Here is a 24,426-nt window from a genome sequence, read left to right as displayed (position 1 = left end):
GTTTATAACTGACTGAGGGAGAGGTTCTGGCTCCACTATCAATGTGGTGTAAGAAAGTTCATCTATCTTAGTACACTGCTTCCGTCTCAGTTCACTTTTCTGTCTGAGTACACAGTGTCTTAACTTCTAGATGCACTCTGAAAACCAACCACGGTTTACGTAGCCCTAATCCATAGACTCATCCTTATCATTAATGAAAGAAGCTATCCAGACTCTAGGATATCATTTAAAGTTCTTTTGTTGAGTGTGTGTGTGTGTGTGTGTGTGTGTGTGTGTGTGTATTTTCCACTTAAAATCAGCGGAGATACAAGAGCAGCCTACGAATGAATTTTACCGTATTTCTTTCTGGTGAAAGTATTTAAGAATGTCAAGCACTTAATTGCAGGCACAACCTTTGAGATTGCTGGTTCCGCACGATAGCCTCAGGATGTTATGCTTCTCAAATATAAGAGGATGGGGCTGAGACGTCTCTAAGATGAGTGGGTTCAGGGCTTTCATGTCCCTGAGGAAGAATGGGAGGCCACAGAGGGCCGTAGCCTGCCTGTGTGAGCAGCCTACCGGCTGTAGGATGGAATTCAGAAGCTACCTCTCAGCATGCTAAGTCCCTGAGTCTAATGAGCAGTTTCTTCTACCCCACTTCCATGGCAACACTTGGCTAGTAAATAATAAACTGTTTTGAAAAAGATTTATTTACTTATTATGTATGCAGTATTCTGCCTGCATGTATGCCTGCAGGCCAGAAGAGTGCACTAGATCTCATTACAGATGGTTGTGAGCCACCATGTGGTTGCTGGGAATTGAACTCAGGACCTTTTAAAGAGCAGTCAGTGCTTTTAACTGCTGTTTTAAGAGGCACTACCACTCAAGAGGTAGGGCAGTGCACTAATATATTGTCACAGGCACCTGGAATGTACTGGCATGTCTGTGCTTCCTGCCAGGAAGTGTTATGGAGTTAGTTTCCTCAGCAAATGGGGCTCCCTGGGAGCAATATTACCTTCTTTTCAACCTCCTTGAGCTTTTGGAAGGGTTATCAACATGATGTGGGCATTGATTTTCCTGAAGAGTAGAGATCAGAGGACCCAGATGCGACCACTCCTAGAGGAGCAGGAAGGGTAAGACACAGAGATGGGATGAACTGACTTACAATGAACAGGAGAGGAAAGAGAGAGGAACATGTCTTCTTGGTTCTGGTTTTGGCATCACTGGAGGGCAGTTTGTAAGGCAAAGGATGAGAAATATAGTAAATGCCACCTGGAGATATATTTGACTATACGAAGCGTGTGTGTTCTAGAATTTAAACATGTAAACTGAGCCACAGATTTCTGTTAAATTATCAAAGAAGGCTTATAACTTTTATTCAAGTTATAGACTTTCCTACCTTTCTAGATTTCAAGTTTCTATGGTCCTATCCAGATGAGAAGTCCATACAAGCATAAATGGTATATTTATGGATTGCTTACTAGTAGAAAGTTTGGAACCAAATTGTTGGGGAAGCTTCCTGTTTGCAGGTGGTGCAGTAAAGGAAAACCATTGACATGGCTTCTCTATGGCGTGGTAAAGAGTAAGGTTTTTATTGTAAACAAGAGAGAGTAGAGAGAAAAAGAAGCGGACGGGACACGGCCAGGGCTATCTTCAAGAGAAGGGAGAATAGCACATAGTGAGAGCAAAGAGGAGCAGGAGACAGAGTGAGAGTCTGGTGAGAATAGCTGGGGCAGGGGAAATCCTTGCTTCTATAAAGAGGACCCATGGATATTGGGGAGGAGGGAAGCCTGGCGAGATGAGTGTGGACTTTGAAATGTGTAACAGGTACATTTCAATAGGGGCTGGAGGAGCCTGGATTGGGGCCTGGGTTTTTATACACAACCACAGGTACATGCCCATGAAGCCATACGTTCCTTCTGCCAGAGGTAAGGGAAATGATCCTTTCGGCAGCTGGGAACGTGTGAAACTGGAGGATAGGAGGCTTTCTGGCACTTAGATAAAACCTCCTATGGTCCAGCTAAGGCTCATGTCTGGATGTTCGAACTGCTGGTGAGACCTAATAGCTCCCTGTTCAGAAACAATCTTAGGATTAGAGGTAGTGGGACTAGGAATTTGATATACATTTCAGATAAAAAGCTGTAAGGTTTTCTTATGGATTGGATGTGATGAATAGGGAAAAGAACGCTTATAGACGATTTATAAATTCCCGTTTAACCCTCTCATTTGGAGTGGTGTGTTTGTTAGGTAAAGGGAAATTCGAGTCCTTTGTGTACATATTTTCGAAATGTCAGTGAATGAACTGTCCATAGAACTTTGTTAAATGCTTCATAAATTAGTTCCTAATAATTTCTACAGTGCGAAAAGTTAGAGCCCCATGAGAATTCTACTATCAACTCGTAATGAGACACAAACCTCCTTATGTGTACTTCTCCTCTTTCAACCATCAACTTGCCTCTGCCCAAACCATTCCAGCACCCGGCTATAGGAGCACTTACCAGCTCAAGAGCACCCACGGGATGGAATACTATGTGCTCCTGGTCTCACACTGCTGAGTAGTGCAGATGCTCTCCAGCATCATTCCTGAACTACCAAATGGCTCCCCTTCCCACAAGTCCAGTGCATTATCCTGTCAGCCCTGGATGAAAGACCGGCTACTGCAGCCATGACGTTTTTCTTTTCTGGTAATAAGGATTTCTTCTTTAACATTGATATTCTTTATCAGTTGTGGTTGGGAAACACATTGCAACTCAAATCTGTTGCAAATGTCTAAGAGTCTTTCATTCATTTCTTTGCTGTGTGATCGTACCCTGTGCTGACAAATGTAGAATGGCTGCCTGGTCCTTGGAAACACAGCATGAGTCAAGCTTAGCTATGGTGCTGAAGGTCTCAGGTTGGCATAACCAGAGTTTGCGGAAAAGGCTTATGACAAAATATATAAGGAGTACGTAGAACATAGACATTTTGTCTCGAGAGTCTTTATGTAAATACGATACGAAAGGGCAAGACAAAATAGGACAATGCTGCCTGGAATGAACTCAGAAGTGAAATCACATTCCCCAAGAAGAGAACCTTGTTAACTTGGTACTGTCTTCTTAGGTTCTGTTAGACAATCTTTCAAGAATGACACTGATTTCTGTGTGCACACTTTCTTTACACACTGAGTGTATGATGGGTCACAGTCAGAAATGACACCCTTTCACACATATGTAGCCATTGTAAATAAAGCTTTAGAGCTCTGTTTACCAAGGCTGAGATAGAAGATGGAAAAGAATATGCTTTGGGACACTAGGATGGGACCCCCCACATTCATTTCTTTTGTTTGTTTTCCTCAGTCTGGTTTCTCTAAATGAATATGAGTTGTTGTCTAAGGTTTTATAGTCCTTCCTCATAGAAGTTAATTCCACATTGTTTTGTATGTGATTTAGGCTTCTCAAGACTTTACAATATTTACAAAATTCCCAGCCACAGTAAGTTCTGCTTTGGATAGACTGGCCTGTGTATTGGGTCTGGGTTACAAGAGGACAATGTCCGTAAAAGAACCTCCTGGGGAAAATAATTCATGACAACTTTCTCAACAGTCTTATCTCAGTTTTTCTCAAATCCGTTTCTTTCCCACGTCCATTTAGATTTAGGAGGCCAGAGTTAAGCAAGTGATTCAAATTGCCTGGGTAAGTGAGTCTTTGGGTTGACTTTCCTCACATCCCATGGCCGCAGATGTTCACTGTATTGCTTGTTCAATGTTCTCATTTTAGTCTTGAAGAAAAATATTAGATGAAGCTTCAGTATTTCATATGAGCAGACATAAGATGGATGTTAACCCCATCCTTCCCTCCCTCCCTCCCTCCCTCCCTCCCTCCCTCCCTCCCTCCCTCCCTTCCTTTCTTCCTTCCTTTTCTTTTAGCACTAGAAATTGAGCCCAGGGTTTCAACCATGCTAGGAAAGCATTAGATCACAGAGTTACATGCCCATATCCCCTTTTTAATTGTTTATTGGAAACAAGGTATCACTTAGTTGCTCTGACTGGCCTTGAGTTCGTTATATATCCTGGGAAATCTTAAACTTCCAATTCTCCAACTTTAGCCTCCCAGGTACCTGTGATTACAGGCTTGCAATCCCAGCCCTACCCTATTTTTAAAAATTCTTAAGTTAAGCCTGTAATGAATACAAGGTGTGAAACATAAAAGTAATAGCTGCATTGCAGAGCTTTCATAATTGAGGGTTGTGTACGGAACAGCAGTCACTGGCATCTCAATACTGTCATCTAGAAGTCTGTGGTTAAACTTGGTGCCTAACACTCAGCATTTAGTGGATGATAAGGAGTGGTTTTGTCTTTTGTGTATACTGAGTATTGGCTGTCCACATGGCAAAACATTCAAGGATGCTTTATGATAATACATTGAATGCTATAAATTGTTTTGTTTGGTAAGACAAATTCCACTTCTAAGCCAAGATAGAGTAGCTTGTTTTTTATGTGCCTATAATCTATCTGTCTGTCTGTCTATCTATCTATCTATCTATCTATCTATCTATCTATCTATCTATCTATCTCCTCTAATTTCTAGGTTTTTAAAGGGTCTGGAATTGCTTTAAGCAGTCAAGATTGTACAGGAAAAATTAATGAAGTAAGGTGATTTTGATATTGGCCTCTGTTTTTTTTTTTTTTTTGCCTTTGGGAAATTTGTTATGCTTCAGTCTCTGGCGACAATTTTTGGAGCAGGCACAGCTACAGAGTGAAATAAATGTCCTATGATTTGAGGCCATCCAATTGAGCTGGGCTGCCAAAGTGACTGAATCTTAAATGGCAATAACCCAAATTTCATGTTCCCACAGAGAAATGCCTGTATTGAAACTCAGAAAACACAGTTCTGAATGAAAAAAAATGCAGTGAGAGGTCTATGGGTAGGAAGAACATGGTCACAGAAGAATAATAGCGGAAATAAAAATAGTAACTGGTAAATTTTAACATACATTGATGACGAAATACAGCATTATCTTGTGACTAACTATATATATATATATGAACTAACTAACTAACTAACTATATATATATATATATGAAGCTATAATAATGATAGACATTGTTGCAAACTAGTTACATTATTGCTCAGTGGTAGCCTGTACACTAAGATAAGCTAGTTCCTGGGAGGAGCTCAAAGGGCAGATACAAAGTAAAACAAAAGAAAGTGTAATTAAAGTCAGCTGGAACAAGTCAAAGAGGCAAAGTATAATCCTTGGGTAATGATTCAGAGATTTACAGCAGAGACCTAATTAACAAGGCAGTAAATAGAACAAAGAGAATAATAAAACAGTGACATTAATTAACATTTTTAAAATAGTAAGAAGAGAGTAAAAAGAATAGAAGTAGCAGAAATAAAAGAAATCTTGAGAAGTGAATGTAAAATTTAAAAATTCAATAATTACATTAACTACAAGTGGATTAAATTGTCCAAAAGAAAGTAGGAGACTGGAAATAAACTGATAGAAAATATCGTGCCTTCAAAACATTAGCCAAAAGAAAGCTGATATAGCTATATGTCATATCAGATAAGACTTAAAAATGCTGCAAGTATTGCTAGCTATAAACTGTAAGTTAATAATAGTAAAAGATTAATTAATCATAAGAATAAAAATATACATTCATCTAATTTAATAGTATCAAAATACATATAACCCAAACATTGCCAAAACTGAAAGGATAAAGATTAAAACAATCACTCTGGAGGTTAATTTATTATTTTCACATCTGATTAAATTAGGAAACAAAAACCTTAGGAAGGGTAACTCAGGGTGCCAAAGAGCAAAGCTGTCCACCATGGGCTTAGGGTGTCAGAAGGAAAGAGACTATGTTAAACACAAAGTCATGGGACAGGACCACAGTTCCAGTCACTTCAAATTGATAATGATGGCATATCCCAAGAAATTCGATGATCAGGGGCTAAGAGAGGGACTTTCAACAAATCCACTCAGGGTTCTCTTTGCAAGTCAGAGCAACACGTGCTGGAATAGAGCAACATGTGATTAACGCTTATCAGGAAGACATTTAGGGGAGGGTCATAAAATATTTTAAGTATTCTTTTGTATTCTTCTTTTCCCTCAGTTCTTTTCTTATTTTTAAAATACAGTTTTTGTTCATGTGGTGTTTAAAATGAAAATTGGATGCTGGTGCTCAGTATCCTTAAAACATCTACTAATTTGCATTCTAGTGTTAAATATTCACTATTGGTTGCTTTCACCGTGCTGACTTTTGGTGGTTGGCACTCAGACTTTTTCATATTGGCCTCTTCATTGAAAAGCTCTCATAGTGCACGAAAAGGCCAGACTTTTCAGGACTATGAGCTTCCAGGTTTGTGGTGATAAAGACAACCACCAGTGAATGCTGTCACATGACCTTCCAGCTGGCCCTGAAACTTCAGAATGTTACTGCTGGGTGACCATTTTCAGGGAGATGAAAGTTCTTCAGAGTATGACTTTCTTCAGCTTGAAGCTACTTTTAAAACCTAAGGGTCTGTACCCAAAGAGGAAGAAGGTTAGGTTTGGAGTCAAGAGAGAAGCAGATATGGTGAGAGTAACCTCTAACCCCAAGATGGCTTCACCAGGGAGAAAGCATGATAAGACAACCTTGTGCAAAGGTCTCAGGGAAGTTGTGACTATTCTTGCAGAAGTCGGCAGCAGGACACTGCTCCTTTGGATTTTGTTTGTACCTTTTGGCCTGGGACATGGGTTTCAAATGGACTCTTTTTTTTTTTTTTTTGTTCTGGTTTAATTAAAATAAACAGTATTTGCTAAAGAATTAGAAAGATGTTATAACCCAACTCACAAACTATACTCAATTAAAATTTGCCGAATACATCAGACACCAGCACGCTTATGATATACACTAAGACAGAACACAACCTGTGCCCTGGTTCAAAATTATGTTGCCGTGATAAAAACATCTCAACAGAAAAAGCAGTTTATAGGAGGAAAGTGTTTATTCTCCTAGAGCACCAGGTTACAGTCTATCAAAGCAGAAATTCAAGGCAGCTGGTCACAGAACATCCATAGACAAGAGCAGAGAGGAACAAGCACCCACGGGGCCTGTGTCCTTGCTGTAATCTAGGTTTGTCCTGTCTTATACAGCCTAGGGTCCCTGGCTAACGAAAAAACACTTCTTACAGTGAGTTCTCTCGCACCAATAGAAATCAAATCAGTCTCTCATGGACTTGGCCACAGGCCCCTTTGATCCAAACAATTCTTCAATTGAAATTCTTTTCCCAGTTGATTCCAGTTTGTGATAAGTTAACACTGAAAACTAAGCATCACAGCTGCAGACTGTATTTCAGAAAATTTTGAAGAATTGAAATTGAATATGCTTATAACAAAAGTAAGATTTAACTTAGGAGTTAATTTCACAAAGGCGACCAGAAAAGAAACCCCAAATGCTTGTAAATTGGTCAACATATTTAAAATCATTATTATCTTTGCGTGCATGATGTCTGTGTGTGGGTACGGGTGCACACGGGCCTTGGACACATGCAGAAGCCAGAGGACACTTTCAGAGTCAGTTTTCTCCTTTCACTGGGGGTTCCGGGAAGCAAACTCACACTGCCAGACTTGTGCAGAAAACATTGTCCTCCAATGATCCACCTTCCAGTCTGGCAACACTTTCAATAATCAAATAAGTTCAAGAAGAAATGGTTTGGGGGAGGCAAGACACGGATGGACATTATGAATGTCCGATGGCTGCATATATAGAAGTAGCACATTGGATTCTAGTGACTTGAAAATATGTGCTAATAACTATAAATAAAAGCAAAAAACAACACTAAACATTAATATGGAAGAAAATTTTAGCGGAAACAGAAAACATTTTGAGTTGAATAACAACAGTTCATTCCTAGAGGAGAAATTTTAGTGAAAAGATTAGGCCGTCTTTGCTCTTTGGGAAGGAAACAAATGTAGTCAGAATTACCCACATGCACACACACACACACACACGTGTACATATACGGCCCGTACATGTGCACCCACAAAAGCACAAGGAAATAAATAGGAAGTTCCAACTACATGCCATGCATTGTTGTGACACCAGTAATAAATCACTGGCCAAGCAGCCACAGTGTTCTGCGGAACTTTAAAATTTAGTAGCAGGGAGGGCTCGCCTAAGCAATGCAGAGCAGATCTCGTCCTGAGTCTAGATGGCACCACATTTTACCCCCAGATTGATAGAACTACTTGAAGAGGAGTAATACGTCTTCACGTGGTGCTAAAGTCACCCTGGAGAAATCCTGCTGAATTTACCGCGGCAGAACACTCCAATGTCTTAGACACAGCAATAAAAATGTCACGACAGGGAATCAAAGAATAAACAAATAATAATGAGAGCAACTCTAACTTATACAGTAATGTGAAAGCCACAGCGGTTGTCTTTAGAGAGACAGTCAGATTTATTCTGGAGCTTTACACAGGCGCTCCCTTTGGGTAGCCTTTGGATAGAGAGATGTCACCTAGCATATTGAGTTCTAAGTATGTCTGGGCAACGGTCTGCAAGGTGAGCATGCCCCAAACAAGGAGATATTGCCCAAATAAATCCCGCGGAGGTGATGCTCAGATACCCGAACAACTGGTGTTCTGGGAACCGACTCCTACCAGAGGCCCCCAGATGAGTAGGATGGCAGCAAGGTGATTCTTTTCTCAGCCCTAAAGGCTCAGGTACCAGGTATTTGGGAAGAAGGAGCTAAGCCAGCCATGGGGGCACACTTAGGCATGTGAGGTAAATTAATATTCGCTACCTGGACTAGGGAGAAGTTCATCAAATTTCAGGTTTGGCCAGGATGCTGAGTCTCAGTTAGGGTTCTGGGAGATACAATGACCAACTCTCTTTGGATGTCTTTCTTAGAGAAAAATCATATTTTCTTTAAAATGAAAAAAAAAACCATACTCAATGAAACTGGGTGACATAGGGTCATTTTCATGGAAGTAGGCATGAGAACATGTAAGTACCCATCACCCGCTACCATCCTTCCTCTCCCTTCCCTGCTCCACAAATGTTAGCTTCCCTGGTCAGTTCAGCCCTACGTTCATGTCATCAGAACACACATGATTTATATCTAAGCTGAACACAGCTGGGCATGATCCTAGTAAGTGAATGAAGTCAGTGTTGCAAAGACATTTATATTTTCTAAAAAACCCTTACTTTACTGTAGGATGTATCTTTCTAAATGAACTTTCTTTATCTTAAAAAAAAAAAAAACTCAAACCATTTTTTGTGTGTGGTCCAAATAACCTCATCCAAGTACGAGTTCTGAAGTACCAGGGCTTCTTAAACTAGAACAAGACTGTTTGCTAAGCTATGGCAATACTGCAAGCAAGCGGTTTTGCCTTTGTGTGTGTGTTGATTTTCAGACAGCCCAATCAGATTGCTTCGCTTGAGGGTTGTCAGCGGCTTAGAGGAGCGAGCCTTCAAAACCAGTGAGGAAGGACCACACAAACCACATGATTTCAGCATGTGTACGTGCGCTGTGGGACTCCCGGGATGCTCACTATCTCCAAGACACGCTCGAAACTCAGAGCAGGATGTGGCAACCATTCATCTACCCACACGTCTGCAGTTCCAACCAGGGTGCAAGTTGGCAAAGCTCTGTGCCATCTCCGCCCCCGGCCCCTCCTCCTTGCACGTTTCCTGTTTCCTGCTCTGAACCATGGTTTGCACCTGAGTTCTTCTGATTTCTGCAGAAGGTTTGCCTTCTGATTTCCACTGTGCACTAAAAGCGGAAGGGACTTGGCCCGAGTGTGCACTGGGAATGGGTGGGGAGAGAAGTGCCTGGGTTGTACCCCTCCTTGTGCTGCCCTGAGGGAGGTTGCCCAGGGCTGACTGAGGTTTACAGAGACAGTACATTCTACAGGACATTCTACCCGACCTGGGGTCGGGTTGATTGTCTCTATCCTATGCCCTGTCAGGCGTAAGCCGCTGGTCCTAGAACTTGACAGCGGCTCACCAGTTAGGAAAGTCTGCCATTTCGATACTTTTCCAAATCCTTCTTGAATTGTCCTGTCTCCTTCAAGGCACCTGCTCTGTGGCACACTTCTATTTCTTCGGCATAGTGGCAACACGAGCTCCCTCTCTCTGGAGCTTGCTGTCTGAGTGGAGAATGGAGACTTGTTTTTTTTTTCTCCCTCCTGCTGGGTACTAATTTCATTGCAAGGGTAATAGATGGGAATTTTTGTTTTGAGGGAAGTGCTAATATTTTATTTAAGGCAAAATGAGTTCTGGTTCAGGAAGTGATTCTGTAAAAACATAAATTCATCTTAGCTTTTTCATTGTTTTTATCACATGAATAAGAAGATGGTATCTAAATGCCTGTGTTCCTCAGTTTAAAATTAGAAATAAGCTTTGGGGTCTGTATTTTCTTTCTTTCTTTAAGATGTTTTCAGAAACATTAGCCTTGAAAAAACTGTCTGATCAGCAAAGTGTGTCGTATTCCCATCCTTCTCCTTTGTATCCCCCACTCCGCCTGGTCTTTCATTTTTATTCTCAATCTACCCTCCCTCATCCCTCTGCTTCTCTTTCCATTCCCCATCTGTGAGATGACTTCTTAAGGTCTTATTTTCCCAGGACATGCTTGGAGTGAGGGCTGCCAAAATCCAACACCCAGCAAAAGAGCTTCATGTTTATGAGAGCCGCTGATGGTCTAGAAGTTTCACTGTGATTGACAGACTGAGAAAACTAAGTTTGGGCATAGGATTCATCTTGTTGTCCCTTTTCTTGTCCCAGATCTTGCTCCCTGGGAAGTAAGACAGTTAGTTTCAGCCTAGCTCAATGCTTGTGGGATCACTCCTGGGGCAAGACTGTCTACGGTGTTTGACTTAAGGGAAACATTGGACAACAAAGTGCCCAGATCTGCATGGTCTCCTGCAAGGACAACCTTTCTGGGGAGGCTGTGTTCTCCCTGGTTCTCTTTTATATTTGGCAGCAGAAACTTTTCTGCCTCTTAGCTCTTCAAAAGGGCAAGTCACACTCCGCTGCAAACCACCCAGACTGATGATTCCACAAATTATGAAATAAACAGGCAAGAAAGAGTTGCTAACATGCATTTCTTAAAGGGTAGTTTGTGAAACCTTCCATTCCCATCTTCCATGCACCTCTGCTTCACTGATTTTTTTGTTTTGTTTTTTTCTACTGAAAATTTTGTTATTGGAAAAAATAATTAATTTGTTCATACTCCTTAGTGGACAACAAAGTGTTTTCCTTTTCAAACAAGTGTGATGTGAATTTCAATGCTCATTTATGAATTTGCTTCAAAATACTCACATTTTACTTCCAGCACACACACACACACACTCACACACAACACACACACACACTCACACACAACACACACACACACGTATGGTTTCTTCTTTTTTTTTGGGGGGGGGTGGGCACGGTTTTTCTATAGCTTTGGATCCTGTCCTGGAACTCGCTCTGTAGACCAGGCTGACATGGAACTCACAGAGATCTGCCTGCCTCTGCCTTCTGAGTCCTGGGATTAAAGGTATATGCCACCACCGCCTGGCTCCAACATTCATACTTTTTATTTATTTATTTATTTTTAATTTATATATTTATTTATTAAAGATTTCTGTCTCTTCCCCACCGCCGCCTCCCATTTCCCTCCCCCTCCCCCAGTCATGTCCCCCTCCCTCGTCAGCCCAAAGAGCAATCAGGGTTCCCTGCCCTGTGGGAAGTCCAAGGACCACCCACCTCCATCCAGGTCTAGTAAGCTGAGCATCCAAACTGCCTAGGCTCCCACAAAGCCAATACGTGCAGTAGGATCAAAAACCCATTGCCATTGTTCTTGGGGTCTCAGTAGTCCTCCTTGTCTGCTATGTTCAGTGAGACCGGTTTTATCCCGGGATTTTTTCAGACCCAGGCCAGCTGGCCTTGGTGAGTTCCCAATAGAACATGCCCATTGTCTCAGTGTGTGGGTGCACCCCTCGCGGTCCTGAGTTTCTTGCTTGTGCTCTCTTTCCTTCTGCATACTTTTTAAATGTTACATTTTCCCTTTAAAGTTGAGAGAATTCATATAACTGCCTTTCAGAAATTCTAAATGTAGTGTTTTTGTTTTATTCGTCAGCTTCGCATCTATTGTGAAAACATTTTCATCACAACCAGAAGGGGAAGCAGGAGACCTATTATCCACATAAAATCAGTTTTCTGCACTCTTCCACCCTTGGTTAGCACTAATCTAATGATTCTCTCTTTGGATTTACCCATTCAGGACCTAGCATATAACCAGGAAACAAGTGAATTTTTAATTTAGCATAAACATTTTGAACCTCATCTACATTCTAGACTGCATCATTACTTCATCTAGGCCACTCTTTTTTTTAGAGTTGAATACTATTTCATTATACTTTTCATGTTTTGTTTTCTTATTCATTCCTTTGTATAGTATTATAGTAGTGTTCTAAACACTTTTGTATAATGTATCTATTACCAATGTCGAGAAGAATATAGTTAATGGTGGAATCTCTTGATCACAGGACAATTAGGCTTAAGGTTTTTGAGTGATATCAAACTGTTTTATGAAGTTTACATGCCTATCTCCAGAGAGAGAGAGAGAGAGAGAGAGAGAGAGAGAGAGAGAGAGAGAGAGAGAGCTCTGCCTTCTATGATGCCTTGCAGACAGCTACTATGGCCAGTCTTTGGCCATTATTGTCTGACTTTTGTATTACAATAATGTGTATTGATTCTCTTGTTACTATTGCCTAATGTCTGGCAAAAAGCAACTTAGAGGGAGAGGATTTATTTCGGTTCAGGTTTCAGGAGAGATAGTTCATTATGGTCAGAAGGCATGGAAGCTGTGGTCACAGGAGACTTGCTTGTCAAATCTTGGTGGATCAGAAAGCAGAGAGAGGAAATTCCAGGACTCAGCAGCGCTCTTCCCCCCCTGCCCTTTTTATTCAGGGTTGACCATATTCAGGGAGTGGTTGTCCTCCACAGCTAATCTTTCTGAAAAAAAAATTTTTTTTAAAGACATACCCAAAGGTGTGCCTCACGAATGACCTCAGTGTTTCTGAACCTAATAAAGTTAACAATTGAAGCTAACCACCATAATAAACATCCTTGTAAATAAGGAATGATTCACTGTGGCTTCATTCACAGTACACTAATGAGTTAGGATGCCCAACAGTTTCCTTCTGCTTATTGGCCACGTTTATATAAGTTTTGGAGGAATTCCCATTTTGATTCTTCAGTCATTTAAAAATTACTCTTTCCACATCCAATGGTTGTGGAAACATCAAGGAAACAGTTTTCTGTGCGTGTGCAGAACCCACAATAACTGTGTCAGCACACACGAGAATCGATATCCGCCTAAGCTCAAGCCAGATACAATCCCGGCATGTTGGGGGTTTGTCGCCATGAAGTCCATTGCTAGCTGAGGAGACATTGCATTTGGTAGCTTTTGTGAGGAGAGCCAGATTTCTTAATAATGTGACCTTTCCTAAGTTAACCACTCAGCAGGAGCAGCCCCCACACCCAAGACTAGTTGGGCAACACACACTGGACTCATGAGAAGAAGGAAGAGCAAGACTGAAAGTTGGCTGGGAAGGAATGGGAAGGTGAAGAGAATAATAGTGAAGATGTTTGGGGAGGGGTGATGAATATGTTCCAAATACATTGTATGAAATACTCAAAGGATTAATGAAAATAATAGAAGATTGACTATTTAGTACCAAGTGGTCAACTTTGGAGTCATATACATACAAGTAATAATATACAGAGATCATATATATGTATATATATATACACATATATCATAATTACAGCAAACGGGGGGGCAAGAGACCATGAACTTGAGATAGAGATAGATAGAGAAAGAGAGAGAGAGAGAGAGAGAGAGAGAGAGAGAGAGAGAAAGGGTGAGCACAAAGGGGAGGATACCTTACATAAGTTTGACCAGAAGGAGGAAAGGAAAAAGTGATGTAATTATATTTTAATTTGAAAAAATTTTCCAAGGCTAATTTTTTGAAACCAAAAGTTTGCCATTCAGTTGCATACCAGGCATCCAGCAAATGTGATATAAACCCTTGAGTACATTCAGCCTTTTAAACATGTCACAAACACTAAGACTTTATCAAGAGGTGGCTACTTCTGTTTTGCCTGGCGGTTTTCTAACATGGGGAGTACAGAAAGTCACGTATCCCACAGAGAAACTAGAGTGTAACTAGAGGACACGTTCACAGAATCCAGCTGGATGCCAAAAAAAAAAAAAAAAAAAATCAAAGTCTTCCCTGTATGTTTTATAAAATCCTTTAGGGAAAATCTGGTTGCAATCACTGCTAATTTATCACACTGACTGGACTGGTAAGAGAGTAATGGTGCAGCTTAATCTCAAAGAAATTTGCTCTGTGAATAATTCAGTATGACAAAACCATGCCGATGGACTATGAAATGAGGGTATAATGTGCTAGAAAACAGTTTTGTCTGTGCATATATCGAACCAAGTTCTTAAAATGTAGCAAGTCAGTTGTGAAGATTGGTCCACCCATGGTTTGTGGGATGCCTAACATTGGGACCAGGGGCTATCTCTGACTCTTTCATAGGCCTTTGGAACCCTACTCCTTGTATTGGGTGGCCTTGTCCAGCCTTAATACATGGGAGGGGGCTTAGTCTTACCTCAATTTGATAGGCTGTGTTTTGGTGATACTCATGGGAGACCTGCCCTTTTCTGTACAGAAAGAGAGGAGGAGTGGTTTGGGGGGTGAGACCAGAGGGGGATTGAGGAGGAACTGGGAGGGAAGGAGGGCGGGGACACTGCAGATGGGATGTAGTAAAAGAAAGAATAAAATAAAAGAAAAAGATCGCAAGTCTTTTTAGAAGCACTGCATTTAGAGAAAATACCATATTTATGGAAAATTACAAAGCACTCTATTAGTATTCATATACTAATCAACTAAAAACTAAAGAATAAACGTGCTCCAGTATGATCTATGATGACTGTGTGAACCTATGCCTCACGATGCCTGGGGTTTTGACATAGCATTTCTAGTGTGGGTCACCTGGTTACACTTGTTTTATCACTAACAGGTTACCTCCTAGTAATGCTTTCATTAGATCTCCTGAGATTGGCCCAGTGACTTCTAAACTTCCCCTAACTTAAATTCTTCTGCTTCCTGTAATTAAAATCGGTGGAAGTCTTTGGCTTCTTTATACCCACTGAACCCAGTCCCTCACAGCTCACCAATTCTGACAGTTCCTCATCTAACTCCATCCGGGACAGCTGGGTGGCTCTCCAAATCTTTAGTTAAAATAACAACCCGTGGCAGAAACATGGCCTCTTCATCCCTGAACACAGTCCCTGACATTTCTGACACACGCTGAGGCATCTACAGATGTATTCTGTTGCAGTTTGGATTTTGTTTTAAGTGTGTCCCTTAAAGGCCATATGATGGCTAGAAATTTGATTTCCACTGTGGTGTATTGGGACGAGGTACATTCTCGAAGTGACAGAGACTAGTGGAATGTCACTGGGGACACTTCTCTTGCAAGGGATTAATACAGTTCTTGTGGAACTTTGGCTAGATTCTATAAGAACAGATGCTCTTATATAGAACGGTTTCCTGTTTCGCTCTGTGATAACTTCCTTTAACACACTTTCATCATGATGCTATGTGCCATCCTGTGATGTGGCCAGAAGGTTGTCACCAGAGATCAAATAAATGGAGTTGTCCAGTGTGGATCCTTTCTGCAAGGAGCCCAGTACCAGATGCTTTATTATAGCAACATAAAATGGACCAAGATGTTGACTGAATAAAGGAAATGATATATTTGTTAGTACAGCCTCACTTCCTGTCTTGGTATAGCTGTTTATCCTTCCATCACCATCCATGACTGTTTGAAGTTTGCTGATCTTTCACTACTCACTTTCTATTACATAGCTTCATCTTAGCTATACTCTCTTATTGATTGATAGCAACAGGCCAAGCAATCAAAATAGATGGGATAGTAGATGAAATATGAGCCTTGTCCAAACTAAGCTTCCAGAACAATGTCTTGGAGCAACAATAAGCAAGTGGACAGATACGTTACTATCTGACCATCGTCACAGATGCTTAGGGAATTCAGCTTTAGCCTTGGAGAAGGCCACACAGTGACTTTCCACAGTGACTTCACACAGCACTCCTCCATACTTCTCAAGAGTGTGGCATGTGTCATTTATCTCATTTTGGAGGCAATGTCTTTTCCATTTTTTCAAGATTAATTTTTGGAGGGTAGCTGCCTAGGTGTTCATCAGCAGATGAATAGAAAATGTGGTACATACCCAAAATAGAATTTATTCATCCATAAAGAAAAAATGATATTATAAAGCTTACAGGAAAGTGGGTGGGTGGAAAACAGAAAGCAGAAAACATTACATTGATTGAGGTAATCCAGGCTCAGAAAAAATAAACGCCGCATCCCCATATCCCTTTTCACAAGCCATTCTTAGCCTTTAACTGTTAAGTATGTGTCTCTAAGTGAAAGTAAATCTAGATAAAGCCTCAGGAACTAGAAAAGGGTCCACGTGAGAAATAAAACTTTTAAAGAAGGGCAGTGGGGAAGACAATAAAGCAGAGGTTGGAATACTCTTGGGGCTGCAGCAGGGCAAGGAGAGACTTAGAGACAGAAGGGGATTGGTGAGAGAGGGAGGCAGATAAGTATAAAGACATATGCACAAAAATCCCATGTGGAGACCTGCTGTGTTGTAAGCCATTGGCACACACACACACACACACGGGGGGGGGGGGTAGAGGGAGAGGGAGGAAGGGAGACAGACAGGCAGTATGTTCTTGTAAAAAATAGTGAATAACGCATATTTGAGTCAGTCAGAAAATGGCTAATTCTTGATGCTCTGTAGGAATGAAGAACATTTAGAGCCTACCTGTGTATGTGGTTGGGTATAGAGCCACAGGCTTGCCTCTGCTGATCAAGTTTGCACTGAAACTCATTTGCCAATCTATTTAACCAGGAGTGATCTCATTAGGAGCTAAAATGTGTCAAAGTCATGCCCAATAACTAGTCCTGTTTTATACTAATTAGGGATTAGAGTCCAGCTATAATTTTCGGCTAACAGAATGGGGAGCCACACCTTCCAGAAGACAAAGGGAAAATGAGAATTGTTTGACACCCCTCATTTCAGGAGGATTGGAAGGAGCACCCCGTGTGCTCATTTTCCCTTCAAGTCACCGAATGCAGAATAAGTTCAGAAACATTTCCTGGAAGATGCTGTCATCCAGACGGTTACAATTATAAGTGCGTCCCAGACCCCTAATATTCTTGATGACACTGGGTTTAACCCACCCAATTCTCCAAGTCTCAAACTCATTTATGGATTAAGAGTAAATCTTCTTAAAGACAAAGGAAGGAAGAGGCAAGGAAGAAGAGGGGGAAATAATTTTGATCCTGGAATTCTTTTCTACGTGATGAATGGGACCAGATTCCAAAGCTCTTTTTAGAGTGAGTCCATGGGCTTAGCCAAGGATTCTAGATATATTAGTATACAGGACACTTCAGACAAGTGAATCTTCTGTGAAGAATATTTTTCTGGCCACAGCTACTGTTCCTATACGTGATCAGATAAGCAACTGCTTAGAACGGTTGATCTAGAGAAACTGAGGCCAGCGGTAACTGGCCCTTTTCAAGCCAAGTAGTACTGTCAACAGAAATAGTCTCTTTCTCTGCAAAGTAAGTTAGACAATGCTCTGGAGAGCACACGGATTTCTATTCAGAGGGGTTTGATTACTAGTGCCATAAGCAATAAAAGAAGGAAAGTACACAGGAAGAAAGGGTGGGCAAGGCCAATCACCAGGAACACCTTCCAGCTCACACTGGTAGATCGCAGGCTATAGTTTCTCTCTCCTCAGACCTTGAAGACTGGACTCCATATGGCAGATGGTTGAGTCCTAGGTTCCAGGTGTGGTCTGTGTTTTATGTGCAGCTTTGGATTTGACCTGCCTGAGAAGTGAGGGGACAAAGACAGAACAGACACAGACCCCTGCACGGAAGAACTGGTGCCCAGTGGCCTCTACTTGTGTTGATGGAGGACCGGCTACTGAAAACAGTCCTGAATCTATGCCCCTCTGTTATGTACAAGACAGGAGGAGGCGCTAGCTAGTCTCAATAGGAAGTTGGTATCTCAGGTTGTAAACACACGTGGGAAGAGGAAGCTGCAGGTGCCAGTCTTTACGCGTACTAGCGAATCCTTAGTAAGCACTCTTACTTGCGCACACAGTCAATAACCGTACTCAGACTAGAGGAAGGCTCTGCCTGTTCTGAGCCTGACCTACGTTGAGAAAGGCTTTGCCAATTTCCCATGGGTCTAAGGCATTGGTCCTTGATATGGCTGTGCCTTTGTCAACAAAACACATTCACTCAGGGCATCGTCCCCTCTTTACAAATTCACTCAAGACTTCCTCGGGTATATGAGGATGATTAGCATGTACCTACCTCGAGTTGAACCCTACCCTGGAACGCCAAGGAAGCATGTAATTCATAGCATTTAAAAATAATGTTAGTTTTACAGACCATCCCAAATGAAAGAAATCAACCCAACTGCTCATTCTCAGCATCATTCTGTTTCCAAAGAGACTAACTGACGCCTCCTGCAGTGTCACTGCCTCGACTGAGGACTTGAAAAATAAGCTTGTTCTGCCACACGCACTTGGTGGCCTTAATGTTGGGATGACGCTGCCATATTTCAGTATTTCACGCAGACACGAACGGGAACGGAAAACACTTCACCTGACAGAAGGAGGCAGTGGCTGTTCTCCCCGTGATCCGATTCATTCGGATAAAGGAGTAAAGGAACAGGAAGGCTCCCAAGAGCCACAGAAGGTGCCTTGAGAGGGACATCGCTGTTCTTTCTCACTTTCCTCTCATTAGCTGTCAGCGGCATAGAATCCAGAGCTGGAGTAATCCAAAGAACCAAAGGAGGGGAAAATGGCTCAGAGATCCCCAGCCTCAGCATAAACAAACAGCCACCAAGAAGAGACGCTTCGTGTCCTGTCTCTATCTTTTTCTCTCCCTCCTTCTCCTCCTGGTCACGTAGGTATGTCTTGTGATGTGACAAAAAAAAGCTTAGGATAAGGCGAATGAAGCCATCAAACAGCTGTTACTGTGGACAGTGGGGCAGCAGGGCCTCTGCACAGGGCCTTGGCGTTTGTTTCTCTTGGGGAAGAAGTCATGACAGCCATACTGAACAGTAGGATTTTACTTTCTGAGTTTCGGGGCCAGAAACATTCCACTGAACTTGATTTAGTTTCCTTTATGTCATAGGAATAGCTGTCATTCACTAGACCAACAGGGCCTATCCCTGTGGAACTGTATTCTTATTACCACAAAATACAGCCACATTTAAGTTTTCCTTTTCGTTAGATACCAATGCCAAAGAAACATACTGTCTGCATTGCAAGTTGGTGTCTTTTAAAGTCTCTCTTTGTCTTAAGAAATGGAAGTTGCTTTTCCTTCTATAAGCGTTATCTCCAGAACTTCTTGAGTGTTCATGTGTGTCGGGAATAGTTACAGGCATGCTATCTGATTGAAAGCCAGTGACAGCAGCAGAGGCAAGCACTATCACTTCTATCTCCACACAAAGGCAACATCATACGGAAATTATGTAACTGCCGCACATTCTCAGATCCCGATAAGAGAAGATGTGCGTATGAACCCTTTGGCCTTAGCATCTGCAGCCCATGCTCTTAGCCACATCATGGTTCTGCCTATTGTGACCCATTGGCTTAGCAAAAAGCATATTGATAGCATATCTTCCTAACGTTCTTATTGCTGAAGACACCGTGCAGTTCAGGTGCAGGGCCCAGAGGCTCCTGAGATGGAACTGAACTGAGAGCCTTCTTCTTGAGGACTAGATTTCATGGTATCAGAAGGCATTATGCAAGCTTCCAAAGGAGGGAGACAGCCAACAGGCCTGGAGTTACGAGGCCCATGAACTCTAACAACAACCAGCATGGCATTGTAATCCAAAGTGTGTAATAGTGACAAGCCTACCTTGGTGGTAACCAACAGCTCTCTAATCGGACTGAACAAGAGGGAAACTATGTTTGGTACTGACAACCTAATCAACTACCCAGGGCTAATGAAGTCAACTACCCAGGGCTAGTGAAATCAACCACCCAGGGCTAGTGAAATCAACCACCCAGGGCTAGTGAAATCATCCACCCAGGGCTAGTGAAGTTAACTATCCAGGGCTAGTGAGGTCAACTACACAGGCTAGTGAAGGCAACTACCCAGGGCTATTGAAGTCAACTAACCAGACTAGTGAAGTCAACTACCCAGGGCTAGTGAAGTCAACTACTCAGGGCTAGTAAAGTCAACCACCAAAGGCTAGTGAAGTCAACTACCCAAGGTTAGTGAAGTTAACTACCCAGAATTAGTAAAGTCAACTACCCAGGGCTAGTGAAGTTAACTACCCAGGCTGGTGAAGTCAACTACCCAGGGCTAGTGAAGTCAACTACCCAGGGTTAGTGAAGTCGACTAACTACCCAGGATTAGTGAAGTCAACTACCCAGGGTTAGTTGGAGTAGAACCTACAGCCACCAATTTGCTAAACCACCATCATCCCTGACTTGCACTCACAGATAAGTATAGTGCTTACCCCTCAGGGAGGAAACTTCACTGCCACAGACAGGAAGACCCTTACAGAAAACCACAACCAATCAAAATGTACCGAGGGACTCAGCTCCAATCTGCAAAACAACTGCTTCTCCTAAGGCTCAGGGAAGAGAGGGCAGAAAGATCCAGAGAGTCTGCTGTGAGATTGTGCTTCCTGGGGATGTCAGAAGCGCTCACATAAAGCCTCACCCACATTACTGCCTAAACAGGAGCCTAACAAGGATGGTTAGGGACATGCTAAAGTGGATGGGAAAAGCCCACGGGGTCTGATTTTATTTGAAATCTTATTTTTAATATGTGAAGTGGCTAAGGTAGGAAATTACGGTTTGTAGAACACCAAGATCGCAAACCAACTCTGTTTGCTCATCTGCAAAGGAGTCCCCTTAGCATCATTAGCAGGTTCTTTAGTCCGTCATCTACTCTGTGGCTGCTGGTCCCTGTTCCCCATCATGAGCCAGGAAAGGCAGCACTGCAGAGAGCAGGCAGCATTAAGGGGCCCAGGATTTAGTCTCTGCTCACTGCTTCTACTTAAGTTATTTTCTTTGCAATTATTTGTTTATTCATTTGTGTGTGTGTGTGTGTGTGTGTGTGTGTGTGTGACAGCATGCATGATACATGTAGAAGGAAGAGAATAACTCGCATCAGGCAGTTCTTTCCTTCTACTACATGGGACCCAGCGATACAAAGCAGTCTTGTGCTTTTATCTGCTGAGTCATCTCCTTGCTATTACTTTTATTATTTGGGACAAAGAAGGCACTGGTATATAGAACTGACCTTTAAAGAAGAGATAGGGATCTAATGTCTCTGGGAAAACATCCCGATTCTCACAGTCTCTGAGTTGTCAAATGTGCCTTGTCAGAGGTACATTGCAGACCCCAATGAAATGCTCCTAATAGGTTCTGACCTAAAGCTTCAGTTCTTCTATTCAAGCTTACTGGTCCACAGCATGCCTCCTGTGACCAGGGGATGTCCTGATTCCAGGCCCAGGTCTCCCTCTAGAGGATATCATCATATTTTCTTCATTTATTGTAACCAAGTTCAAGCAGCTCCAATAGGGTCTCTGGGACCCAGGTGTGCTCCTATTCCCTCTTAGTTCTTACTGGAGGAAAATCCATAGAGAGTAAGTGGATTAGTTCTCCCAGGGTTGGTCACAGATATGCAATTAGCGTACAATAACTTTGCTTTAGCTTTAGTACTGAACCGAGTATTGCAGCCTCAGGGCTATGGAATGGTTAGTGTCCACAAATTGCAAGAAACATAGGTTTTGAAGAATTTCCTTAGCTTCTTTTGCTGAGTCATTCGCTCCGAACTGAAGAATTTTCAACGTATTTTTCCTAACTGAAAGATGGCAGTCTCCAAATGTCCTGAATTCAGTATTATTTGTAATAGAAAAGTAACTCTAAAATGTTTAAGTCTACATGTGAAATCACCATCTGTATATATGAGCAGAGTCCTAAGGCTTCAAAAACTTGGCCTTTGTATGTATATGGGCCCTTGCTTATGAGACTTTAATCTTTTCAATGCTGGTGATGATATAGACTTCCTGATAAGGTTTTGTTTATCAGTTTTCTCCTCCAGAAGAGCATTTGTTTCAAGTTAGAGGGTAAAACCAAACAAACCACTCTGATAACTAACATAGTCAGATTTGGCACCATCCTGGTACCCATCACATTATATAGACACTCAGATATTGTGTCTGCCTGGAAGAACAATCTTGCCTGGACCTCACTCCCTTCAAGCCATGATGCTACCCGACCAAAGGCAAAACTCACCCATGTTGTTGGGAGATGGTGCAACTGAAGTCTAAGCACTTTGACTATGCTTACACAATCTTCCTAGGAGGGCAAGAGCCCCTACCCCCAGGCCAGTCATATGACTTTGCCTTTGTGGAAATGGAGTGGCCGCCGAGTTTGCCAGGGCTGCACAGATGGTAAATACTCACCAAACGAAAGTGTTCCTAGTTTAGTATGATGATATTTTGATGTGACTTGTGCCAAAGCCACATTACATCATCGGGAAAGGTTTTGTTTCACATCAACAGAATTTCCAGGAACTCCTAGAGAGACTCCGGAGCAGTGTTCGTCGGGTAGGAAGCAGTCCCAGCTGCCAGTTGTTAGTTTTAATCTCTAGGCTCAACCCTTCTCACTTCAAAGGCCTCGTGCATATACTGTGGCATGGGACAAAATCCTCACATCCTCTCTGGTCTAAAATCTAGGGTGTTGGAGTTTCACTCCTTTGGGTCTATGTGACAAACAAATCAAGCCAATTGAAAGCCTGCGCCCATGATCATTGCTGCAATGGATGAAACTCTCTTTCAATAAGCCGACAAGAGGTAATGGCAGGCTCCTTGTTAACGCTCAGGTAGTGTGACTTTATTCTCCCCAAATACATCTCTGGTTGAGGTTCAAATAGGAGCACTCACTTCCCTAGTGGGGGAAATAAGCTTTCAAATGTGTTCTCCAGGATTTGTAGCTTGGAGTTGTAATAAAAATACTGTCCCCACTTTTTGTGTGTATACTGTTCTGGACTCCGGGGAGGGAGCAAGCGGAACAAAGTCCTCTTGGACATGTTCTTCTAGTGGCCTTACAGTAACACCTCACTGTGGTGCACTGTGGATTTGTTAGTTAATAATTAACACTGAAGTTCTACCTTTGGAGGAGGCAAGTGTCTTACATGTCCATGGCTGAGAACCAGCATTTTAGGCAGGTCAAGTGATCAGAGCAGTCCCAGGATCTGCCCGAGACCAGTCCATGGACGGTTCCGGAGAGAGATGGGTGGCTGAGAACTTATCTCTATTTCGCTGCTCATTTCTCTCCAGAATCCCTGAAATAGAATGAGTGTTTCCAACCATGTCACGGCTCTCTGATACATCAAATACCTGGGTTGAAAGGTACCCTAGACACCCCAGAGCTCAAAGCACATATGCCTGTAACAGTGTGCTGCCCTGGATGGCAACAGACTCCATCTGATATATATCTGGTGTTATTGAAGGGCCCTGGAGTGTGAAGCTGATCCTGGATCTCAAAGGCTTAGTGTGAGAAAGGGAATGGCAAATATCTCATTCATATCTACATGGTTACATATCAAATTGACAGTTGGGTGACATTTAAATGAATAAAATAATTAAAAGCTCGGGAGATAGCTCAGTCGAGCGCCTGGTGCACAAGCCTGAGGCTTGCGTTCAGATCAGCAGCATCCGCTGTAAACCCAGGCACATGCCTTGGATCCTATGGCTAGGGAACTGGGGAGGATGCCTGGGGCTTGTTGACTAGGTAGACTGTTGAATTAGGAGTGGCGGGGCTGCGTCCCCAGCACCCCGCCGCCTGCATGGCTAGGTTATGCCCCCAAATAATTACACGGAAACTGTATTCTTTCAAACACTGCCTGGCCCGGCTAGTTCCAGCTTCTTATTGGCTAGCTCTTACATATTGTTCTAACCCATTTCTAATATTCTGTGTAGCCCACGAGCTGGCTTACCAGGGAGGATCTTAGCCTGCGTCTGTCTGGAGCGGGAGAATCATGGCGACTCCTTGACTCAGCTTCTTTTTCCCAGCATCCTGTTCTGTTTACTCCACCTACCTAAGGGGTTGGCCTATCAAATGGGCCTAGGCAGTTTCTTTATTAATAAGAAATCACTCCCACAGTAGACTGGCTGAATTGGCCCAGGTTCAGTGAGAGACCTTGTCTTAAGAAAACAAACAAGCCGGGTGGTGGTGGCACACGCCCCTAATCCCAGCACTAGGGAGGCAGAGGCAGGCGGATCTTGAACTCAGGGAGTTCGAGGCCAGCCTGGTCTACAAGAGCTAGTTCCA

General features: G+C 42.4%; 1 protein-coding gene across 13 annotated transcripts in view; it reads right to left on the bottom strand.

Annotated features, from left to right (window-relative positions):
* The window catches only part of Prlr (prolactin receptor), a 167,634-nt gene that overhangs the window by 94,215 nt on the left and 48,993 nt on the right, over positions 1 to 24,426 (bottom strand). The window contains exon 1 of one of the 13 annotated variants that reach the window (XM_050138993.1): positions 24,092 to 24,190. The exons of 11 other annotated variants lie outside the window; for them this stretch is intronic. The gene's annotated coding sequence lies outside the window, so the exon portion shown is untranslated. Of the gene's footprint in view, positions 1 to 24,091; positions 24,191 to 24,426 lie in introns of those variants that run through there. One more of the 13 variants, XM_050138996.1, reaches the window with a different exon arrangement.

This window comes from Alexandromys fortis, unplaced genomic scaffold (genome assembly GCF_014885135.2).
Source record: "Alexandromys fortis isolate MF-2015 unplaced genomic scaffold, M_Fortis_MF-2015_v1.1 scaffold_37, whole genome shotgun sequence".
Taxonomy (NCBI): Eukaryota; Metazoa; Chordata; class Mammalia; order Rodentia; family Cricetidae; genus Alexandromys; species Alexandromys fortis.
This window is presented reverse-complemented; position numbering and strand designations above follow the sequence as displayed.